At 42.9% G+C, this 18,930-nt stretch overlaps 1 protein-coding gene and 1 long non-coding RNA gene across 2 annotated transcripts in view; one reads left to right on the top strand and one right to left on the bottom strand.

Annotated features, from left to right (window-relative positions):
• The window catches only part of RHOJ (ras homolog family member J), an 83,886-nt gene that overhangs the window by 25,653 nt on the left and 39,303 nt on the right, over positions 1 to 18,930 (bottom strand). The gene's annotated exons all lie outside the window — the stretch shown is intronic.
• On the top strand, positions 805 to 10,775 carry LOC123287117 (uncharacterized). The gene is made up of 3 exons (XR_011504622.1): positions 805 to 955; positions 2,515 to 2,672; positions 10,466 to 10,775. It is a non-coding gene; the product is annotated as an uncharacterized lncRNA (long non-coding RNA).

Genomic DNA, 18,930 nt, shown 5'->3' with positions numbered 1-18,930 from the left:
GAGGGCAGACTAGTCTGTCTTGCTCGCCGCTGTATACTCAGTGCACATTAACTGGAGCAAAAATTCATCGTATTTGTGAATTACCAGTCACTTTCTACCCTGAACGATAGCTATTTAGATCTGTGTCTTACATTTCCCACTGGACAGGAAGACCCTTGAGGACAGAATCTCCACACCCCATACCCGGAACAGAATGCAGCATGTGTGGTAGATGCTGAATGCATGGTACAGAAACGGAGCACAGGGGCAACTCAGGCAGAAGGAAGGCCTTCAACATGTGCGGAGCCTGAAGCTCTCTGGCAAGAGTCTAACTGCTGGGAAGCGCCTGCAGCCAGCCAACCTGCCTGGCAGACAGTAGTCAGGTAAAGTCCCAGAGTGCTGTCTGTTCTCGGAGCTATTAGAGTTGTTTTCTGAGCTTAGCGAGGTTTTAAAGAGAGTGGGTCAAATGACCTGCTAATGGCTCAGATGGTTCCCTCAATAAAGTGTGAAAAGTTGTCAGTGACCTGTTAAGTGTGTGAAATGAAGGCCTTCTTCTCCAAATCCATTAAACTACTTGCCTCCTTGTGTTTCTTCTTCGTAGAGGTTGGAGTGGTTGATTTCCCGAGTTGGAGTGAGGTGCTAGTGATGTCAGTCGTGGGTTTGGTCTCTTGAGGCTCAGTCCATTTCACCAAGACAGAAAATGTCCCAGGCAGGACCTGCGCCTATTCGCCTTGGCAGTTCTGTCACCTCACAAAACTGTGTGTCATTCGCAAACTTGGATGGGGAAGTGTTGGTCATTCTGTGTAAGCCAGCTCAGCCCTTCCCAGTCCCGCCCATCAGCAGCATGAGGAACAGGGCTGAAAGCCCCTTCCTTGTTGGGTGGTGAGCTGGCCATCTCATCTGCCAGGAGCAGTCTTTTGAATCTCTATGACAAGTATGTGATGAATCCTGAGAGCTGGAGTGGTGGAAATGCGAGGTCAGTGATGACAGAGGCTCCATCGCCCTTCCATTCCCAGCACATCACCAGCTCTCTGGGCACTCTCGTCAAGGGTACTCGATTTGGCAGGTTGGATGAGGCAGACCTGACTAGGTGTGTGGGTGTATACCCTAAAGGTGCTCTTATGGAGGAGGAAACACCAGACTATAGATAAGGCAAGAAGTAGAATTTTAAGAAAGTTAAAAACATGGCTTTCATTGCAAATATAGGATGAAGACATGTCAAAGATGCGTTAACTCATTCATGAGAGAGCTGGTAAGATGGTAAATCTTGTTTAAAGAGCATTTTGAGGAGCTGGGCATTTATAGGTACTTTAAAAGCAAAATGTGACAATAAGACGGCTAGGTTCAATAGAAAACTGCTTGTTGTCCTTTGGAAAGGAGAGCCTTTGGGTTCTCTTTTCTACTAACGGGAATTATTTGCATCTCTCCCCAACAAGATTCACAAGTTGATAAGCAACTTCAGAAAGTCTAAGCTTTTAGTTAATAGCAGAACCAGAGAAAGATGTATTTCCCTAGATTATTAGTCCTTGGGGGGAGGGTGTTAAACACCCCAGCATGACGTTGAAAGGACAGTTGCATGCTCTTGGCCTCATCTTCAAGGTTCAGATAATTTTTCTCCATGTCTGAATTTAAGTTCATACTTAGCCACTCATTTGGTGAGATGTTGGGCGATTCAGTAACTGTCTCTCTCACCTGGAAAATGAACAAATCATGTTTATCCTAAAGGGGCATAAAAAACTCTTTCTAAGCTGTTTAAAAGTCAGGGGTAATCATCGCAGCAGCTTGTCTATGCCTGGGGGCTGCAAAAAATGGAGAACTTACATGAAAACTTGCAGTTCTGACCCTCATCGTGGTGCTGACTGGACACCTTCAGCAGCATCCGCTGACCTTTTCCCTCTCTTAACTGACCCTCGTCCCCTGCTCGTCTTCCTTTCTGGAAGGCACCACCTGGGACAGTGACTCACCGAGCTCCAGTGTCCACTCTTAGGAGCTGCTTATGTGTGTTTGTGACCTGGTTTAAGCCTCATAACTGTGCATGTATGTTCTATAAGGGACCAACTTAGAAGCATCTGAGATGAGATTCCTCTCAAATTAAAATAAGTTAGAAAACAGTATGAAACTAGAAGTAAATACATTTTCATAAATATGAAAGGTGGTAAATTCCTTCCTGGAGGGGTTCCATCCTTCCAAGATACACATTCCCCTTAATGTGGCTTGAAACCCTTTTCACCCATCTACACAGCTCGCCTCAGCCAGTTCATTTCCCTTCTTTGAAAATAATGCCTCTTCTTTCCTGAGCAGCAGACTGTGTGTGTGAAATAACACTTGTTTGGAGAAGTCTCTTATTTGGAACAAGGTGCTGTTTCCTTAGAACAAAGACTGAGCTTCCTAAGAATCTATTAGGACTCTGAGCTGAGGGCTTTCTTTTGTTAGGTCTGTGTATTCATCCTACAATAAGCAGCACCCCATTTGAACAGGGTAATGTGTATCTGCCATGCATCTTCCATCCCTGGTCATATTTCTTTTCTCCTTTAGGTTTACCTATTGTGACAGAGAGTTTGGTTTGTAGTTATGTCAAGTTGTAACCTCCCGGATTTAAGGCGGAAGGACTGGTTAGAGCCCTGGACTCACTGTGAACGAACTCTGGGACTTTGAGCAAACCACAGCTTCCTTAAATCTCAATTTTCTTGTTGGTAAGTGAAGTGTCTTTGAGGAGCAAAGGAGATTGTATATGGAAATTTTGTACACCAAAGTTTACACAAATGTAAAGTACATCACGGAGAGAATGGCTTCTTAAATAACAATACTTTTGGCAACAGAGTTTGCTGGAATGAAGTTGCCTTGGTTCTGGGTGTGGGGTGAGTGTTCAGGAAAGCTCTGCCCTTGTCAGTACTTGTCTGATGATGGAAAAGGAGGAGGAGAGGAAGGAGGAGGGGGACGGGGAGGAGCTTGCTCATTTCCAGGACTCTTGGAACTGACTGGGGATGAGGCCAAACCAAGACAGTCATGATCCAAGACACTCACATCCTGGAATTTCAGAGTCTTGCTTGGCCTCACCCTTCCTTCCTCAACATTCGTTTGGTCTCTACATCCTGCCAATTCTACCTGCCAATATCTCTAGAATCTGACTCCTCTTTGCCATCCTTGTAGCTGCTCTCCTGCAGCCCCTCACGCTCCAACCTTGTCAGTTGCGAAAGACCCCTAATTGGCATCTGTTCTCCTGGCTCCATCTTCTGTGCTTCCTTCCTCACTGCCACCAGAGTTCTGGCAGCCGTGGCTCTCCAAGATAAAATTCAAATACCTTTCAAGAAAGTACAAAGCCCTTGTAGTCTGGCGCCTGGTTTACTTTTCCAGCCCTCTTTTATTTTTTTCCTCCTATAATCCACACTTCTTGGAATCTCTTATGCTCGTGATGCCTTGTTCAAGCTGTTCCCACTGGAATTCTGGAAAAGAAATTCTAGAATGATTTTCCTATACTTGTCAGCCTGGAAAACTCCCGTAATCTCGAAAACTTACTTCCATAACTCCGCCGTGCCCACGTACTTTAAGCCCGTTTCCATGCCTACTTGCCCATTGGGCTGTAAAGTTCTCTGTCTTACTTATTCTCATGTCCCAGAGTCTAGCATGGGCCTGGCATGTAGTTCCATGAATATTGACTGAGTGACTGAAAAGTACATTAAACTCCAATCAAAGTAAAGATTTCCTCCGAGGTGTCTGTTTTCTCTAGATGAGTCATCAGCATTTCCCAAAGGGTCACTGTGAGCATTTCTGGACATGAGATGGCAGGGTGGGGTCACCAGCAATACATCCTACACTAGAGCGGGCCTACTTGCTGTGAGGGGATGCTGTGGAAACGTGTCTCTGGTGGTGGGATCTGTGCTCAGGGCACTCTTTCACTTTTCCAGGCAACTTTCACTGGCTGCAGGGCTGCCAGACCCCAAGGACGGTAGGGCAGGAGCACTGCCAAGGTGTCCTGAGGTTCATTGTGGCTGTGCAAACACAGGAGCCAGGCCCCCTGGCATTACCCACAGGGCACAGGGGAGCTGTCTCTTAATTAAGACTTTGGGAAGAAGTGACTGAGTTGTAAGTGAAGACTGCATGTAGAGGCTTGTGGTCCGCAAACCAGAGCATGCTGCTTGCAGAATCCCTGTATAAAGACATACTTAAAAAAAAACCAAGCCAGCCTCTTCAGTCATATTCGTACATCACTAGAAACTCACAATAATTAAGCTGCCATTGAGGTGTGATGGAGTAAATACCTGATTATGAGGCAGAAACTTTAAATTTTAGCCTTGATTTTGACTGAGTGATTGCAATGTTTCATGGCAGCCACCAGAGGGAGCTAATTAAAAACACAGATTCCCTGGTTCCACACGCCCTCTCCAAGATTCTGAAGAAACCCGTGTGGGGTGGGGCCTAGAAGTTTGCATTTTTATCAAGTTCTCCAGGCGAGTGAGTCACATCTGAATGTCAGTTTCCTCATTTTAAGATGAGACTAATAATAACTCGATTACAATAGAGTACCCCACTCGCTTTAGATAGGTTTTGTAAATATCAGATGAGGTAATGTATGGGGAAAAACTTAATATCTGGGTAGCATTCTGTAAATTTTATCTTTTTGGTCATATCTGACACACACATAGGAACGGGGCTGTCTGTATGTAACAGCAGTCTCCCCTCCTGGTCTAGAAATAGTCACTAAGGAAATTCGACAACTAGGTGATGACAAACGTGGACCTGTGTGCTCCTGCCAAGAGTTTCCAAAGAATTATTAGACTCATAAAAATTCTATCAGGTAACAGCTGTAACTAGTTGGAAAATATCCTTTTCACAACAATAACAAACTATAATGTGTCTGGTAATATGCAAAACCTTTATGCAAAAAGGCACAAAAAGCACTTTGCTGAGATACATAGAAGAAGACAAATGGAAAAACAGCTCATGGTGTTGGGTGGGAAGCTCCATATTGTAAAGATGTTAGACCTCCCAGTTTAATGAGTTTAAGGTAATTCCAATAGGATTGTTGAATTGGGAACATGACAGATCATAGCAGTTATATTAAAAATTAAATTGGTGAGAACAGCTAACAATTAAAAAAGAATGACAGGATAACTGTGCTAATGTATGTTAAGATGTATTATCAAGTTATACTAATGAAAACAGTACAGCGCCAGCACAGGAATAAGTGAAACAGAAGAGAAATCTCAGCCCCAGAGCCCACTTCATATGTAAGGATTTTGTATATGGTAAGTGGAAAGGGGAAGAGAGGAAGTATTCAGTGTATTGTATTTAGATCATTGGTTACTATTTTTAAAATACAAAAGGACTTTGAAAATATGAAAGCAAGTGGAAGAAACCTTCAAGAAAATGATTGCTATATTTCACTTTAAAAAGAGAAAGAAAGGTAAATGTCCCAGGAAAATGGTCACAATATGTGAGGGCTGAAGAAAGTTATTATCTTTGATACATAAGGGTACTTTCTAATCAATAAGAATAATAATTAACCCAGAAGAAAATAAATAAAGAATATAGACAATTTACAAATAAATAAAGAGCCAAGGAATAGGGGAGTAAAAAAAAAATCAAATTAAACAAGCTGTAATCTTTGGCCTATGAATTTATAAAGATGAAGAGAATGACACCCAGTGTTGGTGAGCACGTGAAGATGTGGGTACTCATACACTTTTGGGGGAAATGCAAACTAGTTCGAATTTTCTGGTAAGCCATTTGGTGATATAGATCATATGCCTAAACATGGGTCTGTCGGACTGAGCAATGCTATTTCTGCAGTGTATCCCCAGGAATAGTCATATAAACGCACAGCAGTGTATACATATAAGACTATTCATTACCAAAGTGTTTATAATAGCTAACAGTTCGATGCAACCTAAATGTTCAATAATTGGGGATTAGTCCTAATCAGTTATGGAGCAACCTTAAAAAGTAAGCTTTTAAAGAATACTGAGGAATGTGGTAAAATACTGAGGCTATAATGTCTAGATAGTAGGAGATAAAATTCTACATCGGGTATGTAAAAGTATTTATAGAAAACACTTTTTATTTTTTCCATACTTTGTTACCATGAACATGTAAATCAGGAAAAAAATGATACTTGAGCGCTCAACAGTTGTGGTTATTGTGTTGTTATTATTACTGTTATATCTAGATTGGATTAAATGCCATCTAAGTTGTCTCTCATCACTTAAATTCTACCATTTCTTCTTAGTTCACTCTCTGATTTTGTCTGAGGCTTATCTAGATTCATTTTAAGCTGTAAGACCAAGCTTATATTTTTACGAGTAGGAAGCTGTGATGAATGGGTCTGCGGCAGTGGAGCTTTATAAACTGTGCATTGCAGAGCAACTTATCTTTTGCAGAGAATTATGATGAACCACTAATGTTCTACCTATACTTGCTTTTCAAAGGTACCAAGAAAATATTGTGCGTTTGAGGATGCCAGAATCTGCCAGGATGTCTTAGTTGTAAACCAAAAGAAGTATGTGAGCTGTAAAGACAACAGCAGTAAATTGGTTCTAAATATAGCCCTTTATTGACACTGTCTGGGCATAGTGACATAAACTGGCCAAGTGAATATTTAGAGTGTGTGTTTCTGCTCTCAACTTCTTTTTTAAAGTATTACAAGATAATTTGAGAACATTCAGCTATTTTTCTCTATTTTCTTCTTTTGTGCATGATTGTTGTCCTAGATTATATTTTCTCATCTGCCTCTTTGTTATTCAGGATCCTAGAATTTTACATATTTGTGTTTTTTTCCTTTATTTATTTCATTTATCTTTGTCTAATATTCCCCACCAGAATAGAGATTCTTTTCAGGTAACTTTATTTTTTACTTCCCAACAACTGTCAAGAAGTATTAGGACTTGCTGGTTAATTATGATCAAAGGAGGATGTATGTATGACAATTTGAGATAAAATGGTTCTCGGATCCTTTCTGCAATGAATATCTGTGAGACCATCTTGTTACTTCATTGTTAAGCATTGTCTCAGAGTTTGTATAAGGTAACATCTACCACTTTTATGTCCTTGCTCACATATTTTCCCCCAACTGATTTTCCTCACACCGTCTAAAAATAAAAGCGTAATTTTGGGGATGCCGATCAGTGACACGAAGTTCATGGCTCCCAGTCCTGTGAGGAGAGGTTCATAGCCAGACAAGGGATGCACTGAGCTTTGGCTTCCCGCAGGCCGCCATTCAAAGCTAGAAAGAGGCCTCGTATGATGCTCAGCCCTGAGGTCAACTGGTCAATGGATTCACAATCTGAGGCTTTGAAATCTTGTTCTTGGTTTTGCTGATGTTTTTCTGTCAGGTTTTTGGTGAAGTGAAACTAATCTAGTAGAATTCCTATGCATTTGAAAGGATTTAAAAAAATGCAAAAAATATATAATAAGTGGGGAGCCATGTAGTAGAGTCTCAATGTGGTTTCACGTTCAAGAACACACAACGCTAACAACCACAGTCCTTATAAACCATTCTGACCTTATGTAAAAGATAAAGACACCAAAGGGGGATTGCAATGATAAACCACGGCACTGCTTCTTAAAATCATCTTCTTCTTAGTATTTTTCGTAGCCACCATGGCCTCGAAGCTTTGCCCCTACCCTGCATTCTTCGTCAGCACACCTTCTATAAATAGTTTAGTCTCCTCTCTGCCGACACAAGAAAGCCCGGGGCTTGACCGGTGCTCTCCTTTGGGCTTTGGAGGAGAGGAAGCTGAGGAGCCAAATGCACTTTCTCTCCTCAGCAGAAGGGGTGGGGGGAGTAGGGAGAAGGGAAAGGTAACAAACATTTATAATTTAATACCTTTTCTTGTATCCCCAACACATCCATAATGCAGGTATTTGTTTTAACAGGTCAAGGGATCATTTACCAAACTCTCTTAACATACTAGCATCGTGTCTTTCTCTGGGAACCCATGCGCGCTCAGCAGTTTAAGGTACCCCAGTGTCAAGGACACTATGGGTAGCTGGAGCTGGAGTCTCTGCTAGACCAGGAAGTTACAGGCCAAGGGTAGAGGGGGATTAGAGATCAGACGATGGCCCTCTTGTCACTGCTAATTGCACAAAAACAAAATGAGGCGGTGCCCCTGGAAGCCTTGTGCGTGTGGCAGTGGGACTCTGTATGTACGGAGGGGTGTGAAATCGTCTTCCCTGGACCAGCACCGTCCTTGTGAAGTGAGGCGCACGGTAACTGGTGTGGCGGTGGGGCTGTGGAGGAGTGGTGTTCAGTGGCTTTTCCAGTGATTCCAGAGAGATTACACCACCAAGGAGGGGGAAAAAAGTCAGATTTCTGAGGACAAGGATTGGGGGTGAGAGTGAGAGAGAAGAGGGAGAGGACGGAGAGCGGTCTGTGGCTGGCTTACTCTCATCGGAACGAATCCGTGCGAGCCCAGCGTGGGCCCCACTCCATGGCGTTTCCAGGAGCTGGATCGGTCTAGATAGCTCGGCTGTTTTGGTCTAGCTCAGAGCTTCCGTGACATTTCTAGGGTTGTCCTGGACTGACCTGGTCACCCGGAGAGCTCTCTAACTTGGGGCCTCTTTATACTTTTCTCGGTCTTGACCTATGACCCTCAGTTGGGAAAACCCACACCTATTCTGAAGGATTATTACACTCCCAACTGGAGCTGACTGTGGAGGGAAGGGCGTCTGCGCCTGGGCCTGCGGTGCCTGGCTCTGGGGGGAGGGAGGGCTGATAAAGAGACTCTTGTCGCTTCTGTCTGGCCTGTCCGCTTCTGTGTGGAATTATATCCTGCTGATACCTGTCCTCCATGAGGGCACAGTAAAGGGAAAAGGGCAGGCCAAGGACACTGTAGAAAACCAAAGTGTTGGCCTTGTTAGGAGGCTCCACCAACACATGTCTATCACCTTTGCTGCAGCTCTGGTGCCCCCACCTTGTGACACTTGTGCCACTCCCTCCCCTCCTAAAATGAGTTTCTAATAAGGGCTGTGATGGTTAATTTTACATGTGAACTTGACTGGCTATGGGGTGTCTGGATATTTGGCCAAACATTATTCTGGGGATTTTTGGATGAGATTAACATTTTCATCAGTACAGCAGATGGCCCTCCATAAGGTGGGTGGGCCCCATCCAATCAGTTGAAGGCCTAAATAGATTGAAAAGAATGCTCCTCCCCTGAGTAGTAGGGAATTCTCCAACAGACTGCCTTTGCACTCCACCTGTACCAGTGGCGCTCCTTGGTCTTAAGCCTGCTGGCTTGCACTACAGATCTGGGCCTCCCAGTCCCCATCATCACACGAGCCAATTCCTTATGATAAATCTCTTCCTCTCTCTCTCTTCACATCCTGTTGGTTCTGTTTCTCTGGAGAACCCTGACTAATACAAGGGCTACGTGGTACAACTGCACAGTCTGATCTATAAGCTCTTAGCTAGAGAGCAAGTATCTAGCGTAGGGTTTGGCCCATTATAGGGATTCAGCAAATGAATGATAAAAGGATATTTTTAGTCACAGAGTTTATTAGGTGAGAACTGATGTCACCACCAATTGTGTATAGTGTGATGGGTAAGGGACACAGGGCATGAGCTACAGAAGCATGAGGTTGATGAATAAAGGTGCGAAGATGATTGGTAAATGACTTGGTCACCAATGACACAGAGCATCGCTCTATTAATGGTGGAGGAGGCATTCTCGGTGAAGCCCCAAGAAATGTGGCTCCAACACGGAGATAGAAAAGACAGCACACGGAGCAGGTGGCCCTTGAGTTGTGTGTGAGACGGGGGAGGGAGCAGAGTGGAGCTGTTTACATCCTGCTGTCATCAGAGGTGTCTTCGAATCACGAGGATGGCAGGTAAGGATCGGGAGGGTTGGGAGATGATGAAGGTTCTAGTAAAAGCGCAGATGCTGATTCAGTTGGTTTTGGGTGAGAGGAGGCTTGAGATCCGACTTTTCTAATAAGCGTCTAGGTGGTGCCCTTGATATTGTCTGTGGGTCACACTTCAAGTGACAAGGCTCTCATCCTTCCCTTAAACGTGGCTTCTTTGATTCCCTCGGGGGCTGACAGATTTATATGGAGCGGGGTACACTCCACAGAAGAAATGCAGGAACGAACTGGGTCTGGACAGCAGCCAGAGCGCTCACTCTCACTGGTCCCTTCACTGGTCTTCAGAAAGTAAGGGGGTGGGGGACTAATCACATTACTGGTCCCACAAAGAGCCCATGGCCTCTGCTTCTGGGGCAGCCTCCTGTGAGGGCTGCCGGTTTCCTCAGTGGGCCTTTGAGGCCTGGAAGGGACTTTGGCCAAACAAGAGGGTAAAAAGGTAAAGTGATAAACAAGGAATCTTGAGGCTTGGAAACTGTTGTCTCACTCCTCTGGGTCATGGCTGAGGGGAAATTGACCTCAAAATGTGAGAGGGGGAACAGAGGCAAGCAATTTGGGCAAATGAGACCATGAAAAGGGCTGATTTTCTCAGTAATTTCTTTCTTTCTTTTTTTTTTCTTTTTTGAGAAAGATTAGCCCTGAGCTAAGATCTGCTGCCAATCCTCTTCTTTTTGCTGAGGAAGACTGGCTCTGAGCTGACATCCATGCCCATCTTCCTCTACTTTATACGTGGGACGCCTACCATAGCATGGCTTGCCAAGCGGTGCCATGTCTGCACCCGGGATCCCAACAGGCGAACCCCGGATCGCTGAAGTGGAATGTGGAATGTGCGAACTTAACCACTGCACAACTGGGCCGGCCCTCAGTAATTTATTTCAGTATTTCAGTAGATTGTACCTAGCAGCTTGGAGCCTAATAAAAACCAATGTGCTTTCTTCTATATGGGGATTTCTGAGTGTTTTTGAAGTTCTGCGACCTGTTTACAACAGTGTGCTTCTGGAACTGTGGAAGTAGCTCCAACTGCTGTCTGTCTGTCTGTCCACCGTAAGGGCCTGTGCAGACGTGTTTTAGGAGCAGCTGGTGAAGTCAGACAAATTTGTGTCTTCTCTGGGTGAGCTGCCCTCACCCCATTTTTTCCCTCTGGCCTAGTAATTGGTTTCTTCCTTTCCTCTCCTCCCTTATCAAAATCTATCCCTCTTTCTTTTTTCCCACACATTGAGATTCTACAAATGATTAATAACTGACTAGGCTGTGAACTCCTTACAGGCAAAGACAGACTTCTAGGTCCCAGCACAGTCTTGAAAGTAATGGGTATTCAATAAATGGATATTTGTTGGGTGAATGGATAGTTTAAAATCCACCCCCGCTCACCAAGAAGGGTATACATTAAAGAGGGTCACGTCAAACGGATCCATCTCTGACGGGGATCTTAGGGGCAGCTGATAGGTTGGAGGGGACTTTGCGGAGACTTGTAGCTTTCCCAGCACACTGGGAATCACGGCAGAAGGTCCTGGTGATACCTTCTGGTGTGGATGCCAGGAGGCACAATTGCTGAATTGACATTGATCAATTCTAGAAAACAAGGAAGGCTATTGAGCCCGTGGCTTGGGCTCACTCCAAGATAGACAATGATGGAGTGTTTGGCTAGTTCTCAGCACTGACAGATGAGACAACCCTGATCCAGTCTTGAGTGACATAAGGCAGCCATTGAGGTTGTCAATTTCAGGGCCTGGGGGAGCAGCCCAAGCCTTTGACCCCAACCTCTGCCAGGGACTGGCTCCAGCAGCACTGCCACTGCCATGCTGCCCGGGAACTCTGTGGGAGATGGTGCTAGAGCTGCAGACTCTGCTTCCAAATCTGACTCCCCAGCCAAGAAGCAGAGAGAAAGAATAGCAAAGCGTACGTGCTGATTATGTTCCAGATTTTTTTTGAAAATGTAGAATTAGGGAGAATAAATGAACATTAATCAAGCCTCTTGAGACAAATCCAAACAGTTTTTTAAAATCATCACATTTGCTGATCCTTCAATGGTCAGCAAAGAGTTTTCTCTTTTAGACTTGGTCGGAGGATCAGGTCTTCTGGCGCTCCGTGAGGTATGGCATTTGTAACTAGTTGTTTTTGTCATATGATCCCAGGAAGAGCAAGAAGGGAGCAGCCTTATGAATCAATGAGTGCTGACCCGCCTGAAAATAGAAATGGCTGGAAGAAAGCAGAGATAGGCAAGAAGCCGGCAGTGGCCTAAACCAGTGAGGGAAAACACTAAACAAATGATTTAAAATATTATCTAAAATCTCTGTGCTTTTGAGGTATTTGGGTGAGGGATTGTCAGTGACTGACAGGCGATCTTCATGATTAATGACTAACAAGTATCTATTGACTGTCCCTTTGCATGACCCTACCTTGGATTTGGAAGGGCTTTCCTCTTGAGAATTGTAGAGCTCTTGGTCTTTTGGTCAAGAGTAAAGAAAGGTAAGAGGAATAAACAATATATTAAAAAAATCTAGAGCTAGCAGTAAATGATCTAACAATCCCGCCAAATCCTTCTTAAACAGTTGTGGGGAATTTCCTAATTTTTCTGACAAATCTTATCTCATCTTCATATTCCTGTTCTTGAGAGATGCTTCTTATCCCATCTTCATGTCCCTGTTCTGATGCTGCTGCATTTCTGGGAATGGGACTGGAGGGGTGAAGGGAGGGTAGGACATTGTAGGTGTTGTGAGTGGAAGGGGTGGGGAGGGTTTGGGGGACCACAGAGAGCCTGGTGAATTCCAGGCAGGAGGAATAACAAAATAGCTTCTTTCATCACAGCCGCATGCTAGAGGGCTATTGGTTAGGAAGCAGTGATGTTTTTCTTAAGGTTAAAATCACCTTTAGAAATATCCCTGGACTACTTTTCCAGGGTGAAAAAGTGTTTTATATCATGTCTGAACTGAACTGTTTGAATACATGAATTGGTTTAAATGGATGGTACCAGATATTGGAGACAGTTTTAACCGCATCCTAAATTCATTCCTTGGCATATCCACAGACATCTAATGATTCAGTGTAACAATAGTAGGCAGAGTAATGGTCCCCCAAAGATATCCACCTTCTAATTCCCCAAACCTGGGAATGTGTTACCTTACATGGCAAAAGAGACTTTGCAGATGTGACTAAGTCAAGGATTTTGAGTTGGGGAGATCATCCTGGGTTGCCCGGTGGGCTCAATGTAGTCACAGTGTCCTTGTAAGGGGAAGGGAGGCAGACGAGTCAGTGTCAGAGAAGGAGATATTGGAATGGAAACAGAGGCTGGAATGAGCCACGGAATGAGAGCAGCTTCTGGAAGCTGGAAAAGGCAAGGAATGGATTCTCCCCTAGAACCTGTAGGAATGCAGCTCTGCCAACACCTTAATTTTAGCCTAGTAAGATACATTTCTAACTTCCAGAAATGTAAGATAATAAGCTTGTGGTAATTGGTTACAGCAGCAATAGAAAACTAATACAGTAACTTTATGTTATAAAATATCTGCGAGCTGAAATAAATACTTTGAAGTCAATGATGTTTGGGGAGAGAGAGACATCCTTTCCCTTGGCGTAACGCTTGCACATGAAGGGTATTACTTAGTGTTAACGCTCTTGGCCTGACCCCACAGGGGAGTGGAGAGAGTGGAGAGCCATGTGACTGGTAAATCTGGGAGCTGTAACTGGGCATGCACCCTCTTTCCCTTTGGGATCTGTCTGCCAAGAGAAGTAAAAGCTCTGCTCTCTCTGGATACATATAGGCCTTTGTTTTCCATCGCTTTTTCGTGATGGATTAGGAAGCCCACTGTAACCCATGTACTGAAGCCCAGTCTGGTCTTTTTCGCTGGGCTCTTCTTTCTCTTTCTCAAGCAGGGACAAGAGGTGTTATTTATTGAATCCCCTGAAACACAACTCATCATATAGATATTCTTCCTCTTTTCCTTGAATAACTTATCATTATTCAATTTATTTACTATGTCTTGCTTAGTTCCAGAGAGTATTTAAGATGACTTATAGATACATTATAATTAAAAAGGAGGAACAGGGAAAATGAGGGATTGTCAGCAACTGACAGGCGATCTTCATGATTAATGACTAACAAGTATCTATTGACTGTCCCTTTGCATGACCCTACCTTGGATTTGGAAGGGCTTTCCTCTTGAGAATTGTAGAGCTCTTGGTCTTTTGGTCAAGAGTAAAGAAAGGTAAGAGGAATAAACAATATATTAAAAAAATCTAGAGCTAGCAGCAAATGATCTGCTGAAACTGGAGTGAGATGAAACTGGAGTGAGGTTAGATGCAAAATACATACCATGAGGGTCTGTTCTGGTGCTGGTAGAGGGTGGGTCTGGGGAGGATCACGAATTTGGCTCTGGGCTTCTTATCAGTCAAAGCAAAGAGGGAAGCCTAATTGGTTAATGATTTATAGAATCATTATAGAATCAAAATCTAATGATTTATGGAATATGGTAGCGAAACACCAACTGGTTACTCAAGAGAAATGTAACTATTCCTAGCACTGAGACTGAAAAACTCTCTCCTATGGGTTTTCATAAAGAGACCACATCACATAGTGTAGTGAAGGATTCTAAACATCATCCTGAGTTAACATGGCTATGCATTTCATAAGCTATTTCTTACAATATCCCTCAGTGTAGGTAAATGGTATAATAATACATGCTTCTTTCATTTACCATGAATATTTATTGAGCATCTAGTAAGGGTCGGGGCAGGGTTTGGTGCTAGGGCATACATGGGTGGGCAAAACAGAGTCATCCTTGTCTTTGGGGAGTTTGTATTCTAGAGAGGGAGCCAGATACCATACAAGCAAACCCACACTAGGAAGACATAAAATCAGGCGCTACGACGGTGTGAAACAGGGGATTCACTTTAGATTAGGGGTCAAGGACAACCTTTGAGGAAGTGACATTTAAGCTGAGATCTTAGCAATAAGTAAGGTGAGAAAAGCAAAGAATCTTTGTGTGTGTAGTGGGAATAGATGAGATATGTACATGTGTGTGTAACATTCTCGGCAGAGGGAACAACACATTCAGAGGCTCTGAGATGGAAAAGATATGGAAGAAATGAAAAGTCATTGTGTCCTCATTGTAGTGAATGAGAGGGAGTGAGCAGACAATGGCCTGGAGAGTTTGTGTATTTTGTAGCATAAGCAGTAGGAAGCCTTTGAAGGTTTTTGAGGAAGGAAGTGACGTGTTCTAATTTTATATTTTAAGAATCTCTCCCTAGCTGCTGTGTGACAGCAGGCAAGAGAGATTTGGGACCCTGTTGCAGTGGCCCAGGGAGATGATGGTGGCTTGGGCCAGGCGATGGCAGCAGACATGTGGAGATGTATCTATGGTGGTGGACGCAAAAGCATGCAGGATAGGTGGCTTGCTGTTGATCTGGAGAACGTTTCTTCCTATCTCTGAACTTAATGTAATCTTAAATCAATTTTAGCTGTTTTTTTTTTAACTGATTGACTATAGCATTTAAATTAGTTGCATGATCAAATTGGGCGTGTTTCCTAGGAGACGCATCTTCAGCTCCAACAGGGTTTTACTTAGAGCAGTGGTTCTCAACCTTGGTGGCACTCTGGACCAACGATAACAGAATCTCTGGGGAAGATATCTAGGCATAGATGTATTCTAAAGCTCCCCATGTGATTCCATTGTGTGGCCATTAAGAACCACCAACTTAGAGCATTAGATTGATGATGAAGTGTAACAGGTAAGGTTAGAATTAAATCCAATATTCAAGGTTGTAAACAAGATGGAGAAGAAATATTTTTACCAATGTGAGCTTTGAATGGAGCAAACTATTAGCAGTTTTCTCTAACTAGCTCTACATGGGGAAAATTAAATCATGATTAACCAAGGAAACTGATATCCTTGCAAACACTTTAACTTTCAGCAACTCTTCTCAAAGGTATCTGAAACCTTCAACTTTACAAATAAGGGTGAATTCTGAGGGAGTGCAGGAATCAAAGTGTAGGCTAATTGGACACAAAAGGTTTCACCTCTGAATTACTGCCAGAGGCCAGCAGTTTTGAGCATATGGTGGCTGCTCAGTGGTGGTTTTTCACAGAACACTTGGCCTGCATCCTGATGCTATGGGAAGATTCCCAGGGCTGCACACTTGTTTGCCCTCATGTTTCAGAAATGATTCATGTGTGCACTGAGTTGGTGAATTCTGATGATTCTGCCAATCCTTCAGAGGTTACTAGCCCTGTAAGGACAGAGATTGTAGCGGACGTCTCTTGTTCCTTCCAGGATCAATTTCATACCTTTCTCTGTTTTCCTAAAAGTACCCTGAGCTTCTCAGCATTATGCAGTGACTCGGTGAGCTGTGATTGCCATAAGCCTATCACATATACTATATCCCTGGTCACATTGATTGGTTAGGAGTTGGCACATGACCCACATCAGACCAATTGGGACCAACAAGACTTAACTCCAGGTCGTTTATTTGAGCTATAGAGGAATGGACCCTCTTTCTGACTAGAAGTGAATGGGTAAGGAGGTAGCTCCAGTAGCTGCTGGTAGACAGTTTGGAACTGTGAAAAGAAATGTCTTTAAGAATGGAGCCAATCCTGAGAAGTCAGGGCTGAAAGATGTTGTATGAGTCATATAGAAAGCTTCACCTGAAGCTAAGACTACCCCTGTAACCTGCAATGATATAGAGACTGTCTGCTGTGTTTACTGTTGATCCAGCATGACAATAAATATTTGTTGAATGAATGAATGGTAAACAGAGAAAAGAGAACAAAGTTAGGAAATAGAAACCAGTATTTAATTTGTTTTATTGCAGAAGAAAAGATCATTACCTAAGAGGCCAAACTCCCATCGTTTTTCTGATTTTGAAAATCTGCTTGAAATAGCAAAACATGGAATTTGCTTCTGATTACTTTACAATGACAAAGGGAGCTAAAATGGAAAAGAGCAGTAAAAAATGATAAATCTGGCCATGGGATGCATGGGAGGGAGCAAATCCTTTTTCCACAATACTAGTATTGAAGGAAACCTGACTCAGATTTAAGGCATGTGAGTCAATGAATTCCCAAACTGAAGTATTTTATTATTTCTTTAGCTTTACAAATGGTTCACTTCATTTAATCACATTTACCATGACATAAATTACCAATATTTTGCCCATATTTGAATTTGTGGAATCACCATGTCATAAAAAAATATATTCATGTTTCACTACACTAATCAAAAGATAAACATACCTAGCCAATGACACACATCATAATTTGTTATATGAGACTTTATTGGGGGCTACAAGGGTATTTTATAGAAGGAATCTATTTCATTTTACAGATAACATAGGTGAAAAGAAGGCAAAAGAAAGAAGATCTACCAGTGACCTTTATGATGATTGTCACCCAAGGACATATTCAAATATGAGAAAGAGACAATTCACTTTTATAAATGGGAAAAAAGATAGTTTGCATTTGCCAAGAAAAGCTTATACAGTCTCTTCCCAGACAATATGCAATGAAAATTTTCATCGTTTCTTCCCTTCTTAATTTTTTTCTTTATTTTTTTTCACCTACTCACTAGAACATGCTAGATTCTAGGCTACAGGAAAGAGGGAAGTAGAAACAGAAGGATGATAAAAAGAGGGTAGAGTCTGCAAAGGGAGAAGATTTTAATTTCAGATTTCATGCTTTTGGAAATTCAGGTACATCTGATGGGTAGGTAACCACCACTGGAAATGCTGCTCTGGAACTATGTACTGGCTGTAGGATATACCCTTCTGAGTCTACTGCTTAGAGAATTTTTGAGGGTCTAAGGAGGCAACACATTCCACAGTGTCTACTACATTGAGAAAATGTAAGGGTATTATTTCAACCCAGTTACACAAAATTTTGCTTAGCGTTTGATCTGGATTCCTCATTCTTCGTTTCCTCTGACAATAAGGGCCACGATCCATATGTCTCTTGGGAGCCTCCCTGATCAGCTTCACTTCTTTCTGATCCCAGTCTTGTTCTGCATCCCCTTCTGATTCTGTTTCCAGACCTGTGACATGTAGTTGGGTAGGAACCCAAGGAATAGTTTAAAGGAATTAGTGAGTCTTTCCACTAAAGGCTGACTCTAAGGTCTTCTCTTAAAAACCAGTGAACAGATTGTGATCTGAAGTTTATCAAACCGAATTTGCAACTTGGAATATATTCCTCCTTCCCTAGTGTTTAGGTTTCAAGGCTAGCCCATAATGGCACATCATAAAGCTAAATTCTCATGGATGTATATTAAGAATAGTAGAAAAATTCCTTGCTCCACATACTGTTAGAGAAAAAAAATATTAACAGTTTCTCTTGAATCCTAGTGGCCAAAAAAAGCTAGGTGCAAGAAACAGGAGGAGGGCAATGACAGGATGAATAAGAGCTGACATCCCTTGCGTACTTGCCATGTAGGCACTGAGCTAAGAGCTTTACATGAATTATCTCATTTAATTTCTCACTTTAACAGTTAAGGAAAAAGTAGTCTCAGGTTATCCGATTTTTCCAAGAACACACTAGTAGTAAGAGCGGGAGCTCAAAGTAGAATGTAGGTTTGTCTGATTTCAAAGCCCAGGCTTTACCCACTGGTTTTTGTGGTTTTTGTAGAGATTCTGAAGAAAACTTCTAGAAACTTCAGGATCTTGATGTCAGTGGCTTATTACTAAGCCTGATTTTCCTAAAAATTCAAGATTTTTTGATTTTTTATTGCATGTTGTGTTTAGCTTACACATGAAATAGGAGAGGAGAGATGAAAAGAAAAATATTTTGAAAACCAAGGTGAGAGGTGGGGTTAGAGATGAGTGGTGGGAAGTAAGAACAGGAGGAGAAGGGAGGAGGGAGAATGATGGGAAGGTGACGGGGAAAGGTTGTGGGGTTGGGCCCTTCCCTGGAGTCCGGCCCAGTTCCCTTGTTGTCACCAGGAGAGAGGGAAGAGTGGGTTGGGGTGGGGTGAGGTGGGGAGCATGAGACACTCCTAAGCTGGGTCTTTGAAGTATTGGGAATCCTTATGCTAATTATGGGTCTCCTTTGGGTTTATGAAGAGGTCACAAATCATCTAACAGTAACATTAGCTACGTGGCTAATAGGTGACAAAA

This window comes from Equus asinus, chromosome 7 (assembly GCF_041296235.1).
Source record: "Equus asinus isolate D_3611 breed Donkey chromosome 7, EquAss-T2T_v2, whole genome shotgun sequence".
In the NCBI taxonomy this organism is placed as follows: Eukaryota; Metazoa; Chordata; class Mammalia; order Perissodactyla; family Equidae; genus Equus; species Equus asinus.
This window is presented reverse-complemented; position numbering and strand designations above follow the sequence as displayed.